The 22,109-nt window shown below is 40.3% G+C and overlaps 1 long non-coding RNA gene across 1 annotated transcript in view; it reads right to left on the bottom strand.

Moving 5' to 3' along the window:
- Nucleotides 1-22,109, bottom strand: part of LOC132011469 (uncharacterized) — a 68,429-nt gene that overhangs the window by 44,570 nt on the left and 1,750 nt on the right. Inside the window, exon 2 of the long non-coding RNA XR_009402384.1 lies at nucleotides 19,701-19,793. This is a non-coding gene — a long non-coding RNA (uncharacterized LOC132011469). The remainder of the gene's footprint in view (nucleotides 1-19,700; nucleotides 19,794-22,109) is intronic.

Below are 22,109 nucleotides of genomic sequence, written 5' to 3' on the forward strand. Positions count from 1 at the left end.
GCTTTACAAATAAACACCTTCAATAAATGTAAGTGTTTGTTTGCAAATCATTGTAAATCAGCTTGTCAGGGAGGCTGGGACAAGAGAAATCTGGAAGCTGAGAGTTACAAGGTAGCCAAGACTCATAGATCGTGCCAACATCAATCAGCAGCGATGAGAGCAAAAATAATAGGTCTCTAGGGAAGTAGGATAAATTTACAACAATGTGATCTACATACAAGTTTTCAGGTTTACCTTTGCAGAGTTCAATTCCTGGAGATGATGACACAAGTACCCTGCATTCATTCCAGTAGGTGAAAACTCAATTTTTTGATTGTTGGAAAGGATACAAGTAACTTAGGATCCATAGTCAATCTGCCATCAGTTTTTAGTGTGGTGACACCGCTGGGCATAAAAGGGGTTTGAGGTTCTAACACCCTCTCCTCCATGCAGACGCTGACTTACATAAGTTGATGTGTGTGGCAAATTGAAGACCAAATGTCCTTGGTTCTTCATACTTCCCCTCCCCTGTATCCATGTCTGCTGCATGGCCAATACTTGCCAATAGCTAAGTCTAGCAAACAGAATGTGGTAGAAGAGAGAGTGGACCAGCGCCAAGGTTAGGTTTCAAGAGGCCTGTGTGCTTCTGTTTTCTCTCTTGGGAATTCCACTGCACCTGTGTGAACAAGCCCAGTGAGACCACAGGATGGTGAGATAGGGACCCTGGCATGACATTGCTCCAGTCAACATCCGGCCATCCCAGAAAACCATGCCTGGATATGTGTGAGTAAGCCTAGCCGAGGTTCACCCAGCCAGGCCCAGTTCAGCAGTGCTACCTGATTGATCAGTACAGTCACAAGCAAAAGTAATTTTGCTATGATATTTTTGATATGCCATTGAGGTTTTATGGCTGTTTATTCTGTAGCATTATTATGGCAATAGCTGCTACAATGTGCAGAAATGCTTTAGTCTTTGGTAGAAAGAGTAGAAGGTGTGTACGCTCACCTTTCATTTCTGATCAATCACCAGGTGGTGCTTATTTTAGGTCCTAGAACTCTCCTTAATGCATCCACGGCTCCTGTCCTCACTTGCCACTTACTCAGCCCAGTCATCTTCATTGCCTGAAACTTCCAGAGCTGTCTGATACCATGAGGCGTGTCCCTCCATATGTCATTAGAATCTCCAGTTTTGGGAGATCTGGGACCCAATTTTACTGAGAGGCAAGGGGCTCGGATTAACGTTCATAGGGCACCTACTTTATTCCTGGCACTTAATTAAGCTTATTAATGAAGCCAATTTCAAACATAATCGTACTCATAATAAAATAGCAGGCAATATCTATTGAGGAATTTCTATGTGGCAGGTCCTGAGTTAGTGACTTCACTCTAAAAACTTTAAGAGTTTGGTGTGATCAATGTCCCCATGACATGGTTATGGAAATGAGTTTTCCCAGCTCTTCTTTGAGTTGGCCTGGGTCACATAGCTGGTAAGTTGGGAGAGCCAGCCCATGTATATATTTGCTCCCATTTGATGAACTCTATGAAAGCAGCTGGTCCGAAAGTGGCATCGCTTGTTAGATTTATGGTGGGTATAAGGATTCACTTGGCTACGTGGTCACCTGTTCATGTATTCAAAGTCCCGGGATTCTCCACTAGGACAAAATACATGCATTTGGGCAGAGAGGGAGAGGGAGAAATTAGGAGCAAGGAAATAGCTTTTTTCCCAGGCACAGAGGGAAATCTGGGCTAAGATTGTGAGTAAGTAAATCTTGGTAAGCCTTTATACTTCCTGCAGCTTAAAAAAAAAAAAAAAAAATGTAGAGTAATTAAAGCAAAATGGGTAGCTGAACTCCCAGGATAGATATTCCATGTTCTACCAGGGATCTCACTTCCCTCTCAGACAGAACAGCTTTGTGTGTGCTAGGGAACTTGCAAAAGGAGCCTATCGTTCTATTTGGGCCAACAGTAGTGAAGATCTCCAATCTCAAGCACTGTGGGCACTCCGCACAGGCACACCTGTGTTCTTCTGAGCCTTATTTTCACAGTCACTGGGTTATTACCCCAAAGGAAAGAGACTTAGAAGAGCAGTATCCTTTCCCTGTGGTAGTGAGCTGGTTAGTGGAAGAGAAAACATGACGATCAGGGGGGCCATAGAGTGATTTGGTTATGGAAGTTAACGAAGGCCTGGTTTCATCGTGTCCTCCATTTTTCTCTCATACCCCACATTTAATCCCTCAGCAAACCTTACTGGCTCCATCTTCATGTACAGAATGTGACCACCTGTCGCTCCTGCCCCTGCTTTTGACACTGATACCAACTTCATTTTGCCCGGGTGGTTGCACCAGCCTGCACCTTGGTCCCCCTGCCTCAGAAACGTGGGGACATGGATACTGTTATAATAAGAGAACAAGCCATTTGTCTGCCTGAAATACACCCACAGCTCCCATCTCATTCTTAGAAAAGCCTAAGTCCTCCCAGGGCCCCTAAGGCCTTACAAGGTATGGCTAGCTGCCCTCCTCCTCACTCACTCCACCTCGGCCACACCAATCTCCTTGTCGTTTCTGTAACATGCCCAGCCTGCTCCCACCCCAGGGTGCTTTCATTTGTAGGCCCCCAGATACCCTCAAGGGTCCTGCTTCACTTCCTTCAAGTCTTTGCCCAATGTCACCTCCACTCTATAGCCATTGCTAAGACTGCCATGTTTAAAGCCTGTCATATCCCATTGCACTCCTTACTGATTGTTCATGCTCTTTCTTGCTCTGTGGCATTCATCATCTTCCAAAGTATTATACAACTTACTTGTTTGTTTATTGGCCTTCCTCCTGTAAAGACAAGAGTCTCATTGAAGCCTGAAATCTTTGTCTCTTTGGTTTGCTGAGAGTGCCTGAATAAATGGGTAAACTTTAGTGGGGCTTCCTTTAGTGTCGTGTTTAAGAACATGGACCATGGAGTCAGACTCTTTGGTTCAAAATTCTTGCTTTACCACTTACGAGTCTTGGAACATTTATCTCCCCTCTCTAAGCCCATTTTCCCATCTGCATAATGGGTATGCTAATAGAATACAACTCATGGAAAGAATGCATACAGGATGCTAAATTCAGCCATTTGGCATATATTAAACACCCAATAAATATTTACTGTTATTAGATATTTTGAAAATCAGTTTTCAAATTCTTCTTTTGCTTTCTTTGCAGGTGATTACAGAACAAAAATGAAGTATGGAGGAAGGGAAAACACCTCAGCTCATTCAATCCTCACAATCATCCTACGAGACAGTGTTAATTTCCCTGTTCAAAAAATGAGATCATGGAATCTCAGCAAGGTTGAATAAAATGCCCAAGGTCACTGAGAGGCAGAGCATGGCTTTACATTTGTGTTTGCTTTATGGTATTGGCTTTATTCTTGCCATTGCAACAAGCTCTGTTTCCCCATCCCTGCTATAGCAACTTCTAGTATCTTCCCTTTCCCTAAATACATCTGCGCTTTCCCAAGAGTTTGCTTGTTTGCTCTGTCTGGACTTGCCTTTCCCTTCACTTAGTCCCCCTGAAATCCTATCTCTTCAGGTCCTGCTCAAATGCTACCTCCTCCCATCAGTCCTTGGAACAGTCCTCAGATTTAACCCCTTCCTCTGCTCTGCTTAAGACATTCACTGACTTCTTCCCTTGTGCTCTAGTTATTCTGCACCATAGAAGCCTTCCTCCCACTTCCAAGGATGTCCTTGAATTTGGAAACTGCACAAGGCTCATCTTTGTGCCTCAGTGGTGCCTGGTACAGCACAAGGGAGTGATAACATAGGCAAATCCAACTTGTAGGCTAGTGAGCAATGCCACCATTACATTTATGATTTTAAACAATCAGTGGATATAAATAAGCCTGCTATAGTCAATGCATGCTGGAAAAACCTATGGGGGGAAAAATGTATGGATGACTCTAAGGTATTCTACACGGTCACCAAGAGGTAAAACACAATGATGGAGAGACCAGACAGATAGGTTGTGATGTAATATTAATATCCACAAGGGGAAAAAATCAGGTATTAATTGTTAGGCATGGAGTATTATTGAATAAAAAAGAATATACACTGATATAAACTATACTCACAATAGTTTGTGCTATAAACACAAAAGTCACAATATAGTGTGACACACACTGAGTGAGACAGGAGCAGTTCATAAATAATTTTAGCATATGCAATTTTTGTCTAAACAGAATAGGTATTCAGTAAATGTTTGCCAATGTGTAGCGTTGGATGGAATTGAAATAAACCATAAATGTATGACTTTGAAATTGAGAGGATACAAAAACACCAGGAAAAGAAAATTCCTTTCTAACCCTTATAAAGTTTTCCACAATTTGGTATATAAATAGAAATATATCTCGAAGGCTAAAGATAGAACAAGTAATTGAAAGTGGACTGAAGGGTGACAAGGGACTTGATTAGAAAGGAAAATCCATCTTGTCACTTATTACCTGAAATCGAAATTTATGCAAGACCAGCCAGAAGGCAATTTTCATTTTATCCAGGATAAACTAGAGCTTAAGCTACCAAAGCTTGTCATCTTGAATGTTTCAGTCATTGAAATAGTTGATGCCCTCTTGTTTAGCATATTTGCTGTTATAATTGTCAAGATGCCTTGATTTTCCTAAAATATTTCAGAGTCTGATCTCATTATAACAGGATTTGCTACAGAATGACACTTCATGATAAAGGCTAGTGGCTGAGTTACAAAGACTGCTGTATCTTCTTGTAGGGCAGACAGTCTTGGTGGTCCTCCATCATGAAACCCCCACTGGTCCAGGACCGTTTTGGTGGGAGATTAGTTGTCTATCGATTTCCTTCATCCTTTATGAATATTTCCTTTAACTGATGTTGCAACAATGGCAGATCATCATCAGCAACATCAACCCAGCTCATTCTATCTCTGATGGTTATTTCTCTCTGGCCCTCCATATGCATTTCCAACCTTCTCCACTGGATGTTGTGCCTGGGAGGCTGGGCTCTGTGCACTGCAACATCCAGGATTCCCTGCTTTTTAGCTTCTGGTTGGGTTCCACTAATTATGGGGCAATGGGAGAGGCTGAAAAACAGGAAGAGAGTGACTTGGGGGTCTTTATTTCTGCCCAGACATGATCCAGCTGTTGTTGTTTTTAAAAAGCTATAGCTTCTGTTGAGCAGCTCTCTTACAACTGCAACAACACATTCTAACTTCCAAAACCTCCTGCCTCTCTCTCCTATGTCTTCATGCCTTGATGTGGTAGAGGGACCATATTAACTAGTCCTTTTTGGTTTCCTTTAATTCTACCCACAACCTTGTAATCTCTCATTAAACTCTCTTCAGGACCCTCACTTAAGTGTGTCATCTGTTTCCTAATAACTGTGTTTGGTATGTTTCCCAAGATCAGATGACGTCAATACAATAACAATGAAATGCCTCTCTGTACAGTTCCCTTATATTTGCTCCTTGAAACAACCCATGATCTTCTCTGACTATAACTACAGTAGCGGCCTTGCCATTGTCTTTCCCTCAGGTCATCTTGTTTATTTTCTTCTTAGCACACATCACTATCCAATAGTAAATATGATCAACTCATCATTTTTCTCTTTGTCATCTTTTTCTTTCACCACAATGTAACTCTCATGGGGTCAGGTACCATGATTATTTTGTAAATTGAACAACAGTAATAATACACAGTAGAAACGTAATTTCCATCTGGGGAAATCCATAGGTAAAACAGGACCATTCTCAGTTTGGGCCTGGTCAGGAAACCTGGAACCCAGCACCACATGGTCATGAGTGAATCTGCAGGAGCCGTGCAGGTAAGGGTCAGTCTGCACCAGCCTATCTACTGTTAGAGGTTAGAAGGAAGAAGGAAGAAGGAGATCCTTCAGGCTGGAATGGCTGCAACTGGCTTTGACACTTGGAGATAAAAGGTCAGGCTACTGACCTTTAAACTACGTTTAGCTCAGAAAACAGGCTTAACAGATGTCCTCCTTGTAGTAACTGGAAATATCACTGGCACATGAGAATTCAAGATTCAGTTATAGCATCTATGACCAACATGGGAGCCCAGGGAACTCACTACCGCGTCCTTCTTCAAGGGGAGGATTAAAAATGATTGATTAGATGATTTCAAATGATTGTCCTGGTTCTAAGAAGTTGTGGTTGAGGGTTTTACACACAAAGAAATGGCATCCATGTACCTGTCTGATATGGGATACCTTCTCCGCTGCGAAAACTGGAGAATTTTCTTTCTACCAAACAAGTGAGCGAAGGCCAACGTGAAGGGGACAGTCCGGAAACAGAACACAGAAACAGAGTGCAGAAAGGGCTCAGAGAGAGCCAGAAAACTGCAAAGGCATGCAAGTTGAAAATGAAACCATTACTTGGCTAATGGGCAAAAGGCAATTTTCAGAATGGAGGAGAGAGAAGCAACCCCAATTTTTAATTTAGTTGATCAAGACTTTATTGTACTTCAAGTGAGCTTACTACACAGAGATTCATAATATCAACAGAAAAACATATTGTGAAGGTCAGAATCAAAGAGTTGAGGACTTCAGTCCACAGAGTTTCTCAGAAACAAAATCATTCAAGTTCCTCCTCTAGCGTTCCCTTGAGAATCAGCCTCATCAGCATAAAGGCTTTAGAAATGCTGCCCCTTGTGCTATACTTCTTCCTTGCAGGATTCTTACAGCTGAACTATGACTCTCTTAATAATAATAATGCAGAGCACTTAGCAGCACTAACAGGAGGCCCTTGGTCTCTTTTGCAGGACCATCGCCACCATTACAGATAAAAGTGTTCACCAAGCCTTTCAAGGACATGCCAGGTAAACTCTGAATCTAGTGCATTAGCCATCCTGAAGCTTAATAGGTCCTTGAGGAAAGGTTGGGGAGCGGGGATGAAACGAAAAATTATGGATGAAGACAGAGATTGGGATGATACTCTTAATGAGTTTACTTCCTCAATATGTTATTTAAGAGCCTCCGCCCCCACCCCGGATCACAGGTTCTAGGCATTCCAATATTTACTTCAAAATATATTTCACAAATATTAGCTAGCATTTACAGCTCAAAACCTTTTCATTTTCTCATCTAACTGCAATAGGGGTCACTGGTTAAGTGATGATAAGGGACAGTAGGTTTCCAAATTGTTAGGAAGAATGGATTCTCTATGTCATTGTGTCTGTTTTGAAAATGACATGCCTATCACTCTCTTTCTCTTTATTTCACGAAGGGGAGAATAGAATACCCTAGGAATTGCTCATAAATGATGACTTGACATTTTACCCATCACATAACATTTGTCTTGCGCTTTGTCAAGAAAGGAAACCACTTAAAAAAAAAAAAAAAGGAATGGCGATCACTTAAATTCTTACCATTCCCTTAGGTTTGTTGATCTTAAAAGCTTACCAATTTCCTTGCTCAGTATGAAATTTCATTACTTCCAATTTTAGAAAAGTTTCATAAAAAATAATATTTGAAGCCTGAGAATTCAGTAAGATGTCCCCCCAATCCCCAAACTCCTTCAAATTAAATGATTTAACTTTTATGCTATCAAGTAACTTGGCTGTGAGAGCAAGGATGGCACTTAATGCATCTTAAGTGTTGCTACTTAATTAGATTCAATAAGTGGGTTGAATAAATGAAATATAAATCTCTGTTTTATGCAGTTGAACTGAAATGTCTTCTGATAACACTGTGTTCACACCACCCAATCCCTCCATTCTTTTTTTTCTCTACTGAGGTTGATTTTAAACAGCATGAAGTGAGTTAAAATTTAACAATTATCTGGTTAATTTAGTTAGCAGAGTTGGCTTACGTAGACGGATGCACCCAGGAGATGGATATTTATCTGGAATGTCACCAAATGATCAATTCAAAATCAGTTATGGCCATACAAAGACTGGATAAGAATGTTCATAGTAACTTTAGTAATAACTCCAAACTGGAAACAATGCAGGTGGCCATCCAGACGACACCGAATGAGCATATTGGGTCTATCCATACAATAGAATATTACTCATTAATCAAAGAGAGCTAACTACTGATACATACAACTACCTGAAGAAGTCTTAAAAATGTTTTGTTACATAAAAGAAGCCATACACAAAGAATGCTCATTGTATGGTTCCATTTATATGAAGCTCAAAACCAGGCAAAATTAATCTATGGTGATAGGAATGAGAACTAAGATCCCTCCATGGAGCGACGCTACCCACTGATAAGGGAATTTGAGAGCTTCCTGCTCCCACCCAGTGAGTTGAGGGATAGAAAATCAGATTCCTGCTTAGCCCCACTGACACCGCTTGGGCCTGGTCAATCAGAGTGCCGATTCCTTGCTTAGATGGGAGGATCAGCTTCTGGTTTCACTTTGCTTTAAACCCTGAAAGAGGGTGAGTTTGGAGAGGGTGATTGGCTCTGTTAGTGTCTCATTAGTGTAAGGTGGTCATTACCAAAAGGCTTTCTACTGCAAAGTCTGCTCTTCTCCTGGTCCTTTGGTTAGGAAAACAGGCTTTTATTGGAGTTTTTGGTCTGTACTGGTTGGTAGTTCAGAGCTGAAGGCTTCTGGGGGTTATCCTGTGTGAATATAGGGAAGGCAATAAGGAAGTCTGGGGAACTCAATCATGTGTCATTCTTCAAGTCCCAGGGCCCTTGGACAGTCTACCTTCTCCTTTCTATTCTTCAGAGTCTTCCTATACGGGGTATTATATTAAGTCCAGGGGTTTTTATTTGCAAGAGGCGTGACCTGGATGGAGCAGAGCTACTCTTTGAGGTATCTGAGTTTGAGCTCCTATAAAACTGTAAATGGCTGCAATTGTCATTATGGTTTTGATGCTAACCCAGGGAAACCACAAGTCTGGGTTTTCCAAAGAACGGTCTTTGTGATTTTTTTTTTCCTTGCGTGGGAAATTGTATTTTCAATGGTTTCCTCACAATTTTCCAAGAGGTTTCTAGTTTCAACATTAGTAATACTCTTTTACCCACTGTGTCTGGGGCAACCCATAAGAGGAAGTATATTCTGCCTCATTTTAACAAGTATAATGAAAAGAACAATGAAACTTCTCCAGGGAATCACCAAACAGGAGCTCTTGAGAGAATGATGTGCCCTCACCCCATATTGGAAGAGTTGTCCTCTCAGGCTTAGAAGGAAAATACTAACCAATGCATCAAATGAATTTTAGATTGTGTATTTTCTCATTTTGTTGTATTTTATTTTAAAAAGACTGTGGTAAAATTATAAAAATCCACACCTATTATTGATCTGAACCTACAAGCTTTCGTTAGGTACAAGAGAGCCAACAAAAAAAAATTTCTTGAACTACTTAAGGAGTGCCTACATGCTCCAGTGACTGCTCCTCCAATGGCTTTGATATCCTCATAAAGGTTGCTGAAGAGGGGACCCACACCACTCACGGGCTCCCTGTTGATTCCCACCCCATCAGCCCACCATCATGATTGGACCAGGAAACCAACAAGACTAATCCTGTGATGCTGTACATCAGTGGCTGGCAATCGAGTCCATGGGGGTAAGTGTGGCCCCCCAGCTGCTTCTGTGGAGAAGGCTTTATTGGCACACAGACACATTCATTCTTTTATGTACTAAGGCTGCAATAGCAGACTTCAGTAGAGGCACCAGAGAATGTGTATGGCCCACAAAGCCAAAATGTTTGCTGTCTGCCCTCCCCTTCACAAATACAGGTTTTCTTTTCTTGCTTGCTTGCTTTTTTTTTTTTTTTTTTAAATTTATTTGACAGACAGAGATCACAAGTAGGCAGAGAGGCAGGCAGAGAGAGAGGAGGAAGCAGGCTCCCTGCTGAGCAGACAGCCCGATGCAGGCTCAATCCCAGGACCCTGGAATCATGACCTGAGTGGAAGGCAGAGGCTTAACCCACTGAGCCACCCAGGCATGACCCCAAATACAGTTTTCTGCTCTACATCCCACTTACCTCACTCACTGCTTCCTTAGCTGCCTCCTCCTCACCTCCTGATGTATAAGCCGTAGAGTCTTTTAGAGAGTAGTTTCTAGGCATCCCTTCATCTCTTTGTTGACTTTTTAGGTCAATGGTTCTCAACCCCCAGAATCATCTGGAAAGCTTTTTAAAAATATTGATGACTCCCCCAAGGGTTTGGATTTAATTAGTCTAAGTTAGGGCTCAGTCTTCAGTTCTTTCTGAACACTCGCCAGCTAATCACAGCTTATACAGCTAGGGGGTAGGAATAGCTACTGTAGGTGATCTTGACTAGCCACAAGGCTGTATATCAACAACTTACATATCTAATCCCAACATCACCCCTGAATTCCATATTCATATGTTCAACTGTTGCCTTGACATTTCCTTCTGGATTTCTTTTTTTTTTTAAATAAATATTTTTATTTATTTATTTGGCAGAGAGAGAGAGATCACAAGTAGTATTTATTTATTTGGCAGAGAGAGAGAGATCACAAGTAGGCAGAGAGGCAGGCAGAGAGAAAGGAAGGGAAGCAGCTCCCTGCTGAGCAGAGAGCCCGATGCGAGGCTCGATCCCAGGACCCCGGGATCATGACCTGAGCTGAAGGCAGAGGTTTAACCCACTGAGCCACCCAGGCGCCCCTCCTTCTGGATTTCTAACAGGTATCTCAAACAGAACATATTTAAATCAGAACTCAGGATTTCCTCTTCTCCTCCTCTCAGTAAACAATATTCCATTCTTTCAGTTGCTCAGGACAAAAATCTGTCATTTTTGACTCCCCCCCCTTTTTAAAATGCTCCATCTCAAATCCACTAGCAAATCCTACTTTACCTTCAAATTGTATGAGTCTACCCACTTACCATCCCTGCTGCTGCCACGTGGCCCAAGCTGTGATCAACTGTCATGGGTTTCCTACTGCTTTGGTCTTCTGGTTTCTTCTCTTCACCCCTCGGCAGTTTTTGTTAAAATAGAAGCCAAGATGATTGTGATAGACAATGACTTGGATCAAACCACTCCTCTGTTCAAAGACTAAGAATAGCTTTCCATCTTTCTCAGAATACGAACCGAAGTTCTTACACTGGCCTCAAAGACCTGGATGATCCAGGTTTCTGACGCGTTTCCCTCTACCTTTGCCTCCCACCTTGTTTCTCCTCACTCACTGGGGTCACGCCACACTAGACTCCTGGACATGCCTTAAACATACCTTTCCCCTAAGAATATTTGCACCTTCTCCCTGGAGAGTCTGCCTCTACTCTCAGATATCCTAATCATTCCCTCTGGAATATTACCTTATCAAGGATGGTTGCTCTGATGACAAAATCTCAAATAGCTTTCCTCAAAATTTTCTTCCCCCTTATTTTTTTCCTCAAAGCACTTACATGTGATATACTTGTTTGTTTAGGCTTTGTCTTCCCCTTACTAGAAAGTACGCTACAATTAGAGCACAGCTGCTGGGATGTATATGTGAATGTGTCTCTGAGAACTGTGCAGTACACAGCCTGAGTAACTGCACATGGTAACCTGCTTCAAAGCAAAGTGCTTGGTTTTGTTCACTGCTCTATTTCTAGGGCCTTAAATGCTGCCTGATGCAAAATAGGCTCTCAATTATGTTTGGTAGATGAATTGTTGAACATATACCACTTATAATTTTGCCTGGATTGATATTCATGAAAAAGATGTTCTGAGGTACTTTTCTATACTGTTGACAATATGTTCTCCTTCATCTTGATATTTAATATAATTTTATTTTATATAATATATACTTATATATAATTTATATAATATATAATTTGTATAATATAAAATTTGTATATAATATATAATTAATTATTTATATAATACATTTACATAACTTTATATGAAGGCTTTTCTTCATATTTTTTAACGTCTTGCTATCAACTATTTTCCTTTTGCTTGTTTTCATGAACAAGATGAAGTCTTCTGTAGGTTATCTGACTAGCAGCCCTTATTGTTCCTATTGCTGGATTCCTCTTCTTTAAAAAAAAAAAAAATTCGCTTTTTAAAAATTATCATCAAAAAAATACTTATTTATTTTGTGTCTCCCTATTGGACTGTGAGCTCCAAGGATGTAAAGATTTTATTCTTTTTTCACATCCTGGCCCCAAATAGGTGCTCAATTATTATTGGTTAAAAGGAAGTAAGGAAGGAGGGAAAGAAGGCAGAAAGACAGATGAGAGAAACTCAGAGAAATCAGAAAAGTTGGTACTAAAGGATCTGGAGCTTGTCTCTGTCAGTGTATCTGCTTCACACACAGGCAGCCATAAGAGTCTGTTCTCAGCTATATGGGTTGATGGTTTTTGACAATCAAATGCCATAGACTGTTTCCAAATATTCTTTTTTGGACCAAAGAAAATACTAAATAAAATGTGTCCATTAAAATCATAAACATTTTCAGATGAATGGATAAAGAAGAAATTGTATATACAATTTATATATATATATATAAATAACTTATATATATATTTATATATAAATATATATTATTTATATATATAAATAATATATAAATATATAAATAATATAATATATAAATATATATAAATATATAAATAAAATAATATATAAATATATACTATATATATATATAATGAGATATTAGTCACCCATAAGAAATATAGGGGTGACATATATAAAATGAAATATTAGTCACCCATAAGAAAGAAGATTTCCCCATTTGTGACAATACACATGGATCTTGAGGGCATTTTGCTTAGGGAAGTAAGCCAGACAAAGACTGCATGCTATCACTAATAAGTGGAATATGAAAAGACAAACAGGGGGCTAAACTACAGGAGCAGAGCATAGAAAAGCTGGGACTGGGGGGTGGAGATAGGTAGACGTTGGTCAAAGGTACAAGTTTTCAACTCTAAGATGACGAGGATATGAGGACCTAAAACATGGTGACTCATTGCTAACCCTGTATAATTGGAATCAGCTATGAGAGTAGAACTTGAATGTTTTCATGAAATAAAATAAATAAATATGTGAGAGGATGGATATGATAATTAACTAGATGGGGTAATCTTACGCAATAAAAAATATGTATCAAGTCACCACAATATGCGCTAAGTATCTTACAATTTTATATATCCACTGTACCTCAATAAAGCTGTTTTTCTAAATGAAGAGGGAAAAAAAAGACAAACTAGCTTGAGAATTGAAAAAGTAAACCGTTTAGAGAACATATATATATATATATATTTTTTTTTTTTTAAGATTTTATTTATTTATTTGTCAGAGAGAGAGACAGCAAGCACAGGCAGACAGAGTGGCAGGCAGAGTCAGAGGGAGAAGCAGGCTCCCCGCAGAGCAAGGATCCCGATGCGGGACTCGATCCCAGGACGCCGGGATCATGACCTGAGCCGAAGGCAGCCGCCCAACCAACTGAGCCACCCAGGCGTCCTAGAGAACATATATTTTATAGTCATACTGACCTTGGCATAAATATCAGCATTGCTTCTTAAAAAAAAAAAAAAAGAAAGAAAGAAAGATAAATATTTGATGGTTTTAGAAATAGTCAGAATTGAATAAAACTCTAGATACTTAGTATGCTGGAAATCACCTTGATTTTGTTTATTTTCTTTATGCATTGTATTGCTATAGATTATTTTTATGAACTTTGTTTTTGTTGTTGTCTTTGATCATTTACTTCCCTTTCTTTCTACTTTTATCTTGGGGAAAAAAAAAAGTAATCCTTGAATTTAAAGACCAAATGGACAGGAATCTATATAAGCCAAAAGCCTGAGAACACTTTTTTTTTTCCCCATTGCCAGCAGACCTTGATGAGCTCCAGAAAAAATTCTTACGATGATGAAGGGAAGAACAAATTTATATATAGGAAAGAATTATTCATTAAAGGTTGAAAAGAAACAGATGTACTTCCTAAAATTCTTTCCAGTGTCCTCATATTGCTTGCATTTTATATTATGCATCTTCTCATGAAATGTCACCAGTGACTTTTCTCCAGTCAGCTTTAACTGCTGTGTCTGTGAAATTATTTGTCTTGAGCCACATAATTGCATATTGTGAGCAACTTGTCTTTTAGATGCTAAAGGAAAGAAACTCAATCTCAAAATGATACCTTTCTTATCTCTGGGATAAGAGGGGAAAAGTTTTCTAGGTACTGTCACTTTTCCTCAGAAAAACTGCCATCTCTTTAAAAAACACTGTTTGAAAGCAGTAAATGATGCAGAACAACAAGCCGTCAGAGGGAAGACCAGAGATATTTTAAGACCTTGCATAACATTTGTAGAAATTCTCAGAGCCAGAGTAGACATCATAATCTTGAGAAAGGTTGCACTGAATTCAGATGACTGATTTTCACATGGATAGAGGGGGATTTCTGCCTTCAACGAAAAAAATTTTCTTGGATAGAAAAGAGATCTGCTCAATTTATGCCTTTCTTAGGTCCCTTGTTTCAAACAGATTGTTATAAGACTGTTAACTGATGATAAAAAAAAAAAGTCTGTTAACTGATAATATTTTAATGTTTTTATCCTAATTCCTTTAGTCAACTCAAGGACAGGAAAGTCTAAACATTATTGGGATATTGTGGTAGTGGGGAATGAGGTGAGAAATACTTTTTATTGAAAGAAGCCAAACAAATGTAAGAAAAGAAAAAATAAGGTACAATTAATGATTACTTTTTAATTTGAACAATGAAGAAACATGTCCAGAGGGGAATAAATTCAAATGAGAAGTAGCGATCTTTTATACACATTCTCTCTTTTTTTTGTTTTTTTAAAGATTTTATTTATTTGACAGAGATCACAAGTAGGCAGAGAGGCAGGTAGAGAGAGAAGAGGAAGCAGGCTCCCCGCTAAGCAGAGAGCCTGATGCGGGGCTCGATCCCAGGACCCTGGGATCATCATGACCTGAGCTGAAGGCAGAGGCTTTAACCCACTGAGCCACCCAGGTGCCCCTCACGTTCTCTATCTTTAATATAAATATTTAATTAACTACTTTATTGGCCATTGAGAAAAAGGGAAGACTGAAAAAGAATAAATACTAAATTATCCTGAAATCAACCAGGAGTAAAATTCTAAGTTAAACTATAAAGAAAACACCTTGCACTTAAAAAGGAAGGACTATTGACCACAATGAGATGAGAACATTTCCCTTACTTCATTCTTTAATTAACCAACCTGGTAGCAACATAATCTGAGTTCAAAGTATTCAAGGAGACTGAAAATGATCCACCTTTGTTTTGTGATCCGTTCACACAGGTGGCATTAAAGAAAACAATCTCTAACAATGAGAAGTCTATCAATTCTCATGATCAAAAAGTATCTGAAAGTACCTTTACACATAATGTGGTTATTGGATTGGACAAAACAATGGAGAAAATATCTACAAAGCTAATGTTGGTGAGTAATTTAAATGATAACTAAGTTCTGAATAGCATTTCCATTTCTATTCTGCTGATTCAATGATGTAAGTAGATATTAAGTCCAACACTCTAATTACTTTTGAGTTGGGGATTAAACCTATCAGTGATTTTTGCCTGGTTCTTTTCTTATTTTATTTATTTATTTATTTTTAGATTATTTAGTTATTTATTTATTTGACAGAGAGATCACAACTAGGCAGAGAGGCAGGCAGAGAGAGAGGAGGAAGCAGGCTCCCTGCTGAGCAGACAGCCCGATGTGGGGCTCAGGGCTCCATCCCAGGACCCTGGGATCATGACCTGAGTGGAAGGCAGAGGCTTTAAGCCACTGAGCCACCCCAGGCGCCCCCTTTTCTTATTTTAGATATGGTCGTAAATCCTACAGGAATGTATATTCCTTTCCTCTTCACTCCCACACATTCGTGCCACACACAAACTCACATACCCATTAATGGTTTAGTATAGAGTTTGCAAACACATTACCTTAAAGACAAGGCAAGTTACATAAAGGAGAAAAGGCTCTGTATAAGACCATAGTGAAGACTGCCGCAAACTTGATTAAACCAGTTGCTTGAGGGGATCGCTCCTAATTATCTCCAGCCAATTACTGACACAGGAGAAAGTAAATCAGGGCGGCTAAATCTCATTTCGCAGGAGAAGCCACGAATCCATATGTTTTATGAAATGTCCCACTATTTACATAGTGTCCCTTAGTTCAACTCAACAAACCAACAAGTGGACAGAACACCTTCCTCACTAGAAACTTATGTCTGCAGGTTGATTTTAATTAGTCGCCTATCAGGATGTTAGCAGGTTTAGATTTTAATCTCTCCTTTTCTCTCCCTTGCTGGGAGGTCTTGGGCAAGTCCTAGAAACAACAGATTTGCATCACAAATAGAAACTTACTTGACATTGTAGGGGCAACAGAATTTAGAGAACATTTCATCCCTGTTATTTACTTTAGAGATGAAGATATTCAAGTTTAGATAGTTCCCTTGATTGGTCTAAGGTCCTGGGGGACAGTAATGTGAAAGCCGACATTGGAAACTGAGCTTCGGAATCCCGGCGCATGGAGTCACTCGAAGATTAAAGCGATGAGCATAATCAGGTCAAGGGGGGAGGAAATCATGATGATAATTTTTAATTTGAAAAAATTCACAGTTCAGGAACCTGCTAGAGGGCAGAGCTTTATGTACCTATGCAGCATACGGCATTACTCTCAAATCCTCTGAATGGATGAATGAGTAAATGAATACAGTAAGAGGAAAATCATTGTCATCAGGACTAAAAGGTCATCATTAAGAAGCCAACGACCGAAACGACAGAGGAAATCTGTGGTTGGGGGATAAATTAACTCAAGTAAAATGCCTTATTGTTCATTGGAAAGAATATTAAAACAAACACAATGGAACAAAACAGCTCCTTCCTGATGAATCTCTGACTTAGAGCTGAATAGGAATATAGTCTTTCCTGGATATGATTTCTGATTGCTTTTTCCTAATGCTGGGAATTCAATTTATTGACTCTATCAAAGTGCCCTGAGGAGAGGAGTATATTCCCTGGCTGAATGTAGATAAAAAGAAATTTGATATTAAAGATGGTTTACATGATAGTCCACAGAAAATATAGCCAAGTCAAGTATGCCCTTGCTTGTGGCTTATTAAAAACTGATTTTTTTTTTCCCCCCAGGAAGATGTATGTACTTTATGGAGCTCTGGCCTAGAATTTAATGCACATTGTTTTTATATCCCCTGTGAATTCCTGCTGCTCCCAAGCTCAAAAAGCTTGTCTCCTGCCTTCCTCTCAAAGTTGGCCTACTGATTAATTTTTCTCTTTTATGAAAAATTGAAATGCAAGATGAATAAGACAGGCGTTGTCCAACTCTTATAAAGTTAAGGATTTATTTGGAATATTTTTTATAAAGTATCAAGCGGAATACATAAATGATACCCATGACAGTAAATGAACATGATAAATTATGCCATCAGTATTCTAGTTTTGATGTAACAGGGCACAGCTCCCCTCTATAAAATGTTTCTTGTTGCTTAAAATTTTAACTACCATTTTTCCACCTTGTCTTTTAATACTCCCACAAAATGTGTTTGTAGAACATGTAAGGGGGGCATTGTGAATTTTGCTTATGGATTATTGGTTTTGGATTTGTAGGTGGCTGGCTCAAGAGGTCAGGCATGAATGTCTTGGTGGAAATCCATGAGGTGTGACCCAGAGCCACGGTCAGTGCTGCTGTACAACATCCACACTGTGGCTACACCTAGGCTGATTGCCTGCGGTGTTTCTGCCCCTTGTGGTTAAAATCACAGAAGCAGGGATTTTGAGTCAGTGCAAACAGACCCTTCTACTGAGATGAGAAATGCACTACTGTGGGTCATTCAGGGTCTTTCCCTTGCGTATGTGTTTGTTTTCAAGTCTCCTTTTCTTCTTGGCAACCATAAGCTAAGAAGAAACCAGAGCCATACTTCAACTCATGAATATCTATTAATTGGCCTATGTGTGTTCAGTTCTGAGACACAATGGCTACTCTGAGAAGCTACAAAACATTCTTTGGGAAAATAGTAACTGACATTTATTGAACACCTCTACATGCTGGGCGCTAGGCATTAGCGTCCTTGTATTATCTCACTTAAGTCTCGCAGTAACGTATCATCTTGAGTCTACTGCCAACTTCTTTGAACTCTTAACACTTGGGTTAACCCACTTGCCTGATCCAGATCTTTCTCTCTCAAATGTGAACTTCCTTGCAAGGTTACAAGTTCATGCTGTAGCCTCACAGTCCCAGACAGAGTGGGGACCTGGTAATGGTCATAACATTAAGATCATTCATTTCAGTTATAAAAATAAACTGGAAAAATACCTGGGTCTGCCGTGAATCAGGCAGAAAGCCTGAAGTATGCTTTCTGCCCTAGGTTCCTAATCCCCTTTGGTTTTGTTTCCATGGGGATTTATGCTGTTTTGCCAGCCACAGCTCACTGTTGACTCAGATTATTCCTATCAGCCATTAAAATCCCCCAGTCCTTTTCTTTTCTCTCTCTCTCTTTTTTTAAAATCCATGCTACTAAGAAGTCTTGTTTTCTCTACTGACACACGGAGGAACTTTTGGACGTATGTACTGACATTTAACTCTGTTAAGAATATCCATCTAAATTATTCCAGTCCTTGTTCTTTAAAAAATTATAGACAGTTCCAAGAATTACGATGTTTTGATTGCCTTGAATCTGAACATCCGTGTAGTGGATATTGACCATTTTTTGAACTACGCAGTTTGACCATGGTTCCTACTTGGGGTCAATTGTTAGTCTGAGTCATGGTGGGAAGCAGAGCCCCCAGCCTCTTCTTATAGAACCCAAAGAAGGCAAAGAGTCCCTTTCCCTGTCCCTGGCAGCGGAGGAATGGGCCTATGACAGGGGCTGGTCATTCAGATGATCCTACTAGGGCCTGAGTATCTTAAGAGAATGATGTAGAAATGCAGGAACAGGGCAGATATATTCACAGGGAGGTGGCAATGGAGAGGATGCAGCTTTGACAACCAGAGGCTTGATGCTGGCTCCTGTACCATTGCCATTACATGGCCTGGGCTAAGTCTTGCTGACTATGTTTCCTCATTCCCTGGGCATCTGCCTTCACTTCTATGTCTCCCCACCCCATCCCAACTCTTTCTGGTGTTAAACATAGCTAGTGCTTGCAACTACAACCCTTGACTGAGGCAGTTCACTTCTGTTGTCCTCACCGCTCTGCCTCTGGAGTGAGAACCCATCATCTCACCGCTGGACCACGCCAACAGTCTCCTGCCTCTGTGTTCCCACACACCATGATCTTCCCCCCTGCATCCCACTGAGCCATCATTTAACACGGCCAAGTCAGATTAGGCCATTCAGCTCATTCAACCCTTCAGTGGCTTTCCAGCACATGAAGACCCAAAACCCCAGCCTCCTACCTTGATGGCCTCCATTTTCAAACTCCCATCATCTCACGTTGCTCCCACCCCCAAACTCTAATCCTCGATTACATTGAGCCTGGTCCTACTTCTAAGTATTTGTGCTTTTAGGGCTGCTAGATTTAAAAAACCCTTTCATTACCGGGAGGATAAAAACTCATTTGTTGTTTATCTGAAATTCAAATGTAATGGGGTGTCCTGTATTTTTATTTGCAAAAACTGGAAACTGACACTTGCTGTTGCTTTGGCCTGGCCCCCACCTCTCTTACTTTCTTGTGGAGCCCTCGCTAAATCATCTGATCTAAAGATGCCATCCCCACCAGTCAGGCTGTGTTTACACTGTATTTATCAAAGTGCTTACATTCTCTCAAGTCACCCTGCACTTTGTTTTGTGACTATTTATGGGCTTACCTCTGTCATAAAACGTGTCTCTAACTGGAAAGTGAATTCCATGGGACGGTGGTCTTGACTCCACTGGGCTCTGCTGTACTCGAGCACCTGGAACTGAATGGCCAATAGTAGATGCTCAATAAATATATATTGAATGAGCAAACGAAATTAGTGTCTGATAGAAACCCAAAGAATGAACCCCCAATTCAATGATTTTCCAAGTAAAACCTTTTTTCCTTTTTTAGTTTCTTTCGTTCTTCCTCCCCTCCCCCCCCCTTTTTTTTTTAAAGATTTATTTATTTATTTGAGAGAGAGAGAGAATGAGAGCTTCAGGAGTCAGGGGAACTTCTCAAGATTCCCTGCTGAGCACAGAGACTGATGCTGCTCAATTCCAGGACCCTGACATCATGATCTGAGCCAAAATCAAGTGTCAGACACTTAACCATCTGAGCCACCGAGGCACCCCTTTTAGTTTTTAATTGTGCGCCAATCACCCCCGAACTTTAAAAGTAATCTATACAGTAATAATACTGGTCTTGCATCAAAGTCCAGTTGCAATAAGGCACAGTACCCACAACTATAGTTATTTCATTAGGAATACTCAATGGGACACTGACTCCTAGGAAGCTATGTGTAGTTTCCTTTTTCCTCAATGAAGGTAGGATAATTATACCATTTTTCAAATCTAATTTGGTTTGTATCCTCTATCGGAAAGGTGAGATGGACACAATGAAGAGTTGGCTTATTGTTTTTTTATTTCTGTTTGAACACTGAACTGATTTGGAAATTATTTCGCTTATTTTTCTGACACCCTGAATATTCCTTGTGTTACCTCCAGGATGAAGAATGGGACTCCAGGGCCACATGAGTTTATTACATAAGGAAGCATCTGTTTTTCCCCCTTTTCAGCATAGCTTCATAAAAGCCATCAGCATTTTAATAGAGTCGGGTATCTATCTGGAGGTTTATAAACCTGGGAAAATGAGTATGTGTTCCACAATGTAGACATGGATATTTTTATTAATTTGGAGAACTGATTCCCCCAGGAGAATGAGATTCTGCTTGAGTTGTCTGCTAGGCTTTCAATTGTTCTGAAGTCCTATGCTTATATTTTGTGAATAGAGCTGTGGAGCCTACAGAGAGATGCAACCTTCCTATAATTTGGGGAAGTTTGGAGCCAAATATGAAGTTGAGAATACACATCACTATGACAAGCATCCCAACCAAACCAAGAGAAGGAGAGAAACAGAGGCAGGACGGGAGGGAGAAGAGAGAGAGAGTAGGGCAAGAGGTGGGGGAGGAAAGGACTTACTGATCCTGTAACTGAGAAGTCTAGAGGTAGGTCTGGTTCAGGTGTGGTCTGATGCAGGGGTTCAAATGATGCTATCTTACTTTCTCTGTCTCTGTCTACTTCCTTCTTGCTTGGCCACACTCTTGATGGGGTTGTCCATTTCCTTATTTGTTTCCACCGTGATTCAGATTGGCATGATGGCTGCTAATCTCTCCAACTTTCTATTTCATCCAGCTAGTGACCCAGCAGAAATAAGAACCCCTCTTTGCCAATTCTCTCAACAAATGTCCCAGAGCTAATTCTCAAGGACCTAACTTAGTTGGCTCAAGTACCTATTCCTGAACCAATCTCTGTCACCAGGGGGATGGAATATACTTATTAGCCAGCCCTGGGTCAATCCTGCCCCTTGGCTGAGGAAGAAGTGCTAAGTCATGTTACTCCACTCAAAGCACACTGACTGTGAGTGGGGAAAGGGTGATGTGCTGATGAAACTTGGGGTGCTGTTTCTATATAAAGAGGGAATAATTATATAGTCTTCTTCTCTACTGCACTCTCCCCTTCCTGTTTCCCCATAATATCCTACTGCTCTTACACAAATGACTTCCTAATAGCTCAGTGCATTTGGGAACCTAAAGGCTGGCATCACTCCACTGTACCAAAAGGAACACTGCAATCATGTTAATAAAAGCTGGACAAGAAGTAACCTTTGCTTTCAGATCAGTAGACAGCAACTGGCTGAGTACATACCTGAAAGTGTTTTCTTTCAGGCAACAAGGCACAGAGCAGATGAAACACCCACCCTCTGCAAGACTTTCACCTACCACATGCCTTCTCATCCTACTCCTCTCAGTTCTCTCAAATTCAGGAGTTTTTGTTTTGTTTTGTTTTTTTAAAGATTTTATTTATTTATTTGACAGAGAGAGATCACAAGTAGGCAGAGAGGCAGGCAGAGAGAGAGGAAGGGAAGCAGGCTCCCCACTGAGCTGAGAGCCCAATGTGGGGCTCGATCTCAGGACCCTGGGATCATGACCTGAGCTGAAGGCAGAGGGCTTTAACCCACTGAGCCACACAGGCGCCCCTCAAGAGCTTTTGGAAAGAGCAACATGGCTTCAAGTCACAATAGGGACTGCCCACATTAT

Source organism: Mustela nigripes, chromosome 2 (genome assembly GCF_022355385.1).
Source record: "Mustela nigripes isolate SB6536 chromosome 2, MUSNIG.SB6536, whole genome shotgun sequence".
Taxonomy (NCBI): Eukaryota; Metazoa; Chordata; class Mammalia; order Carnivora; family Mustelidae; genus Mustela; species Mustela nigripes.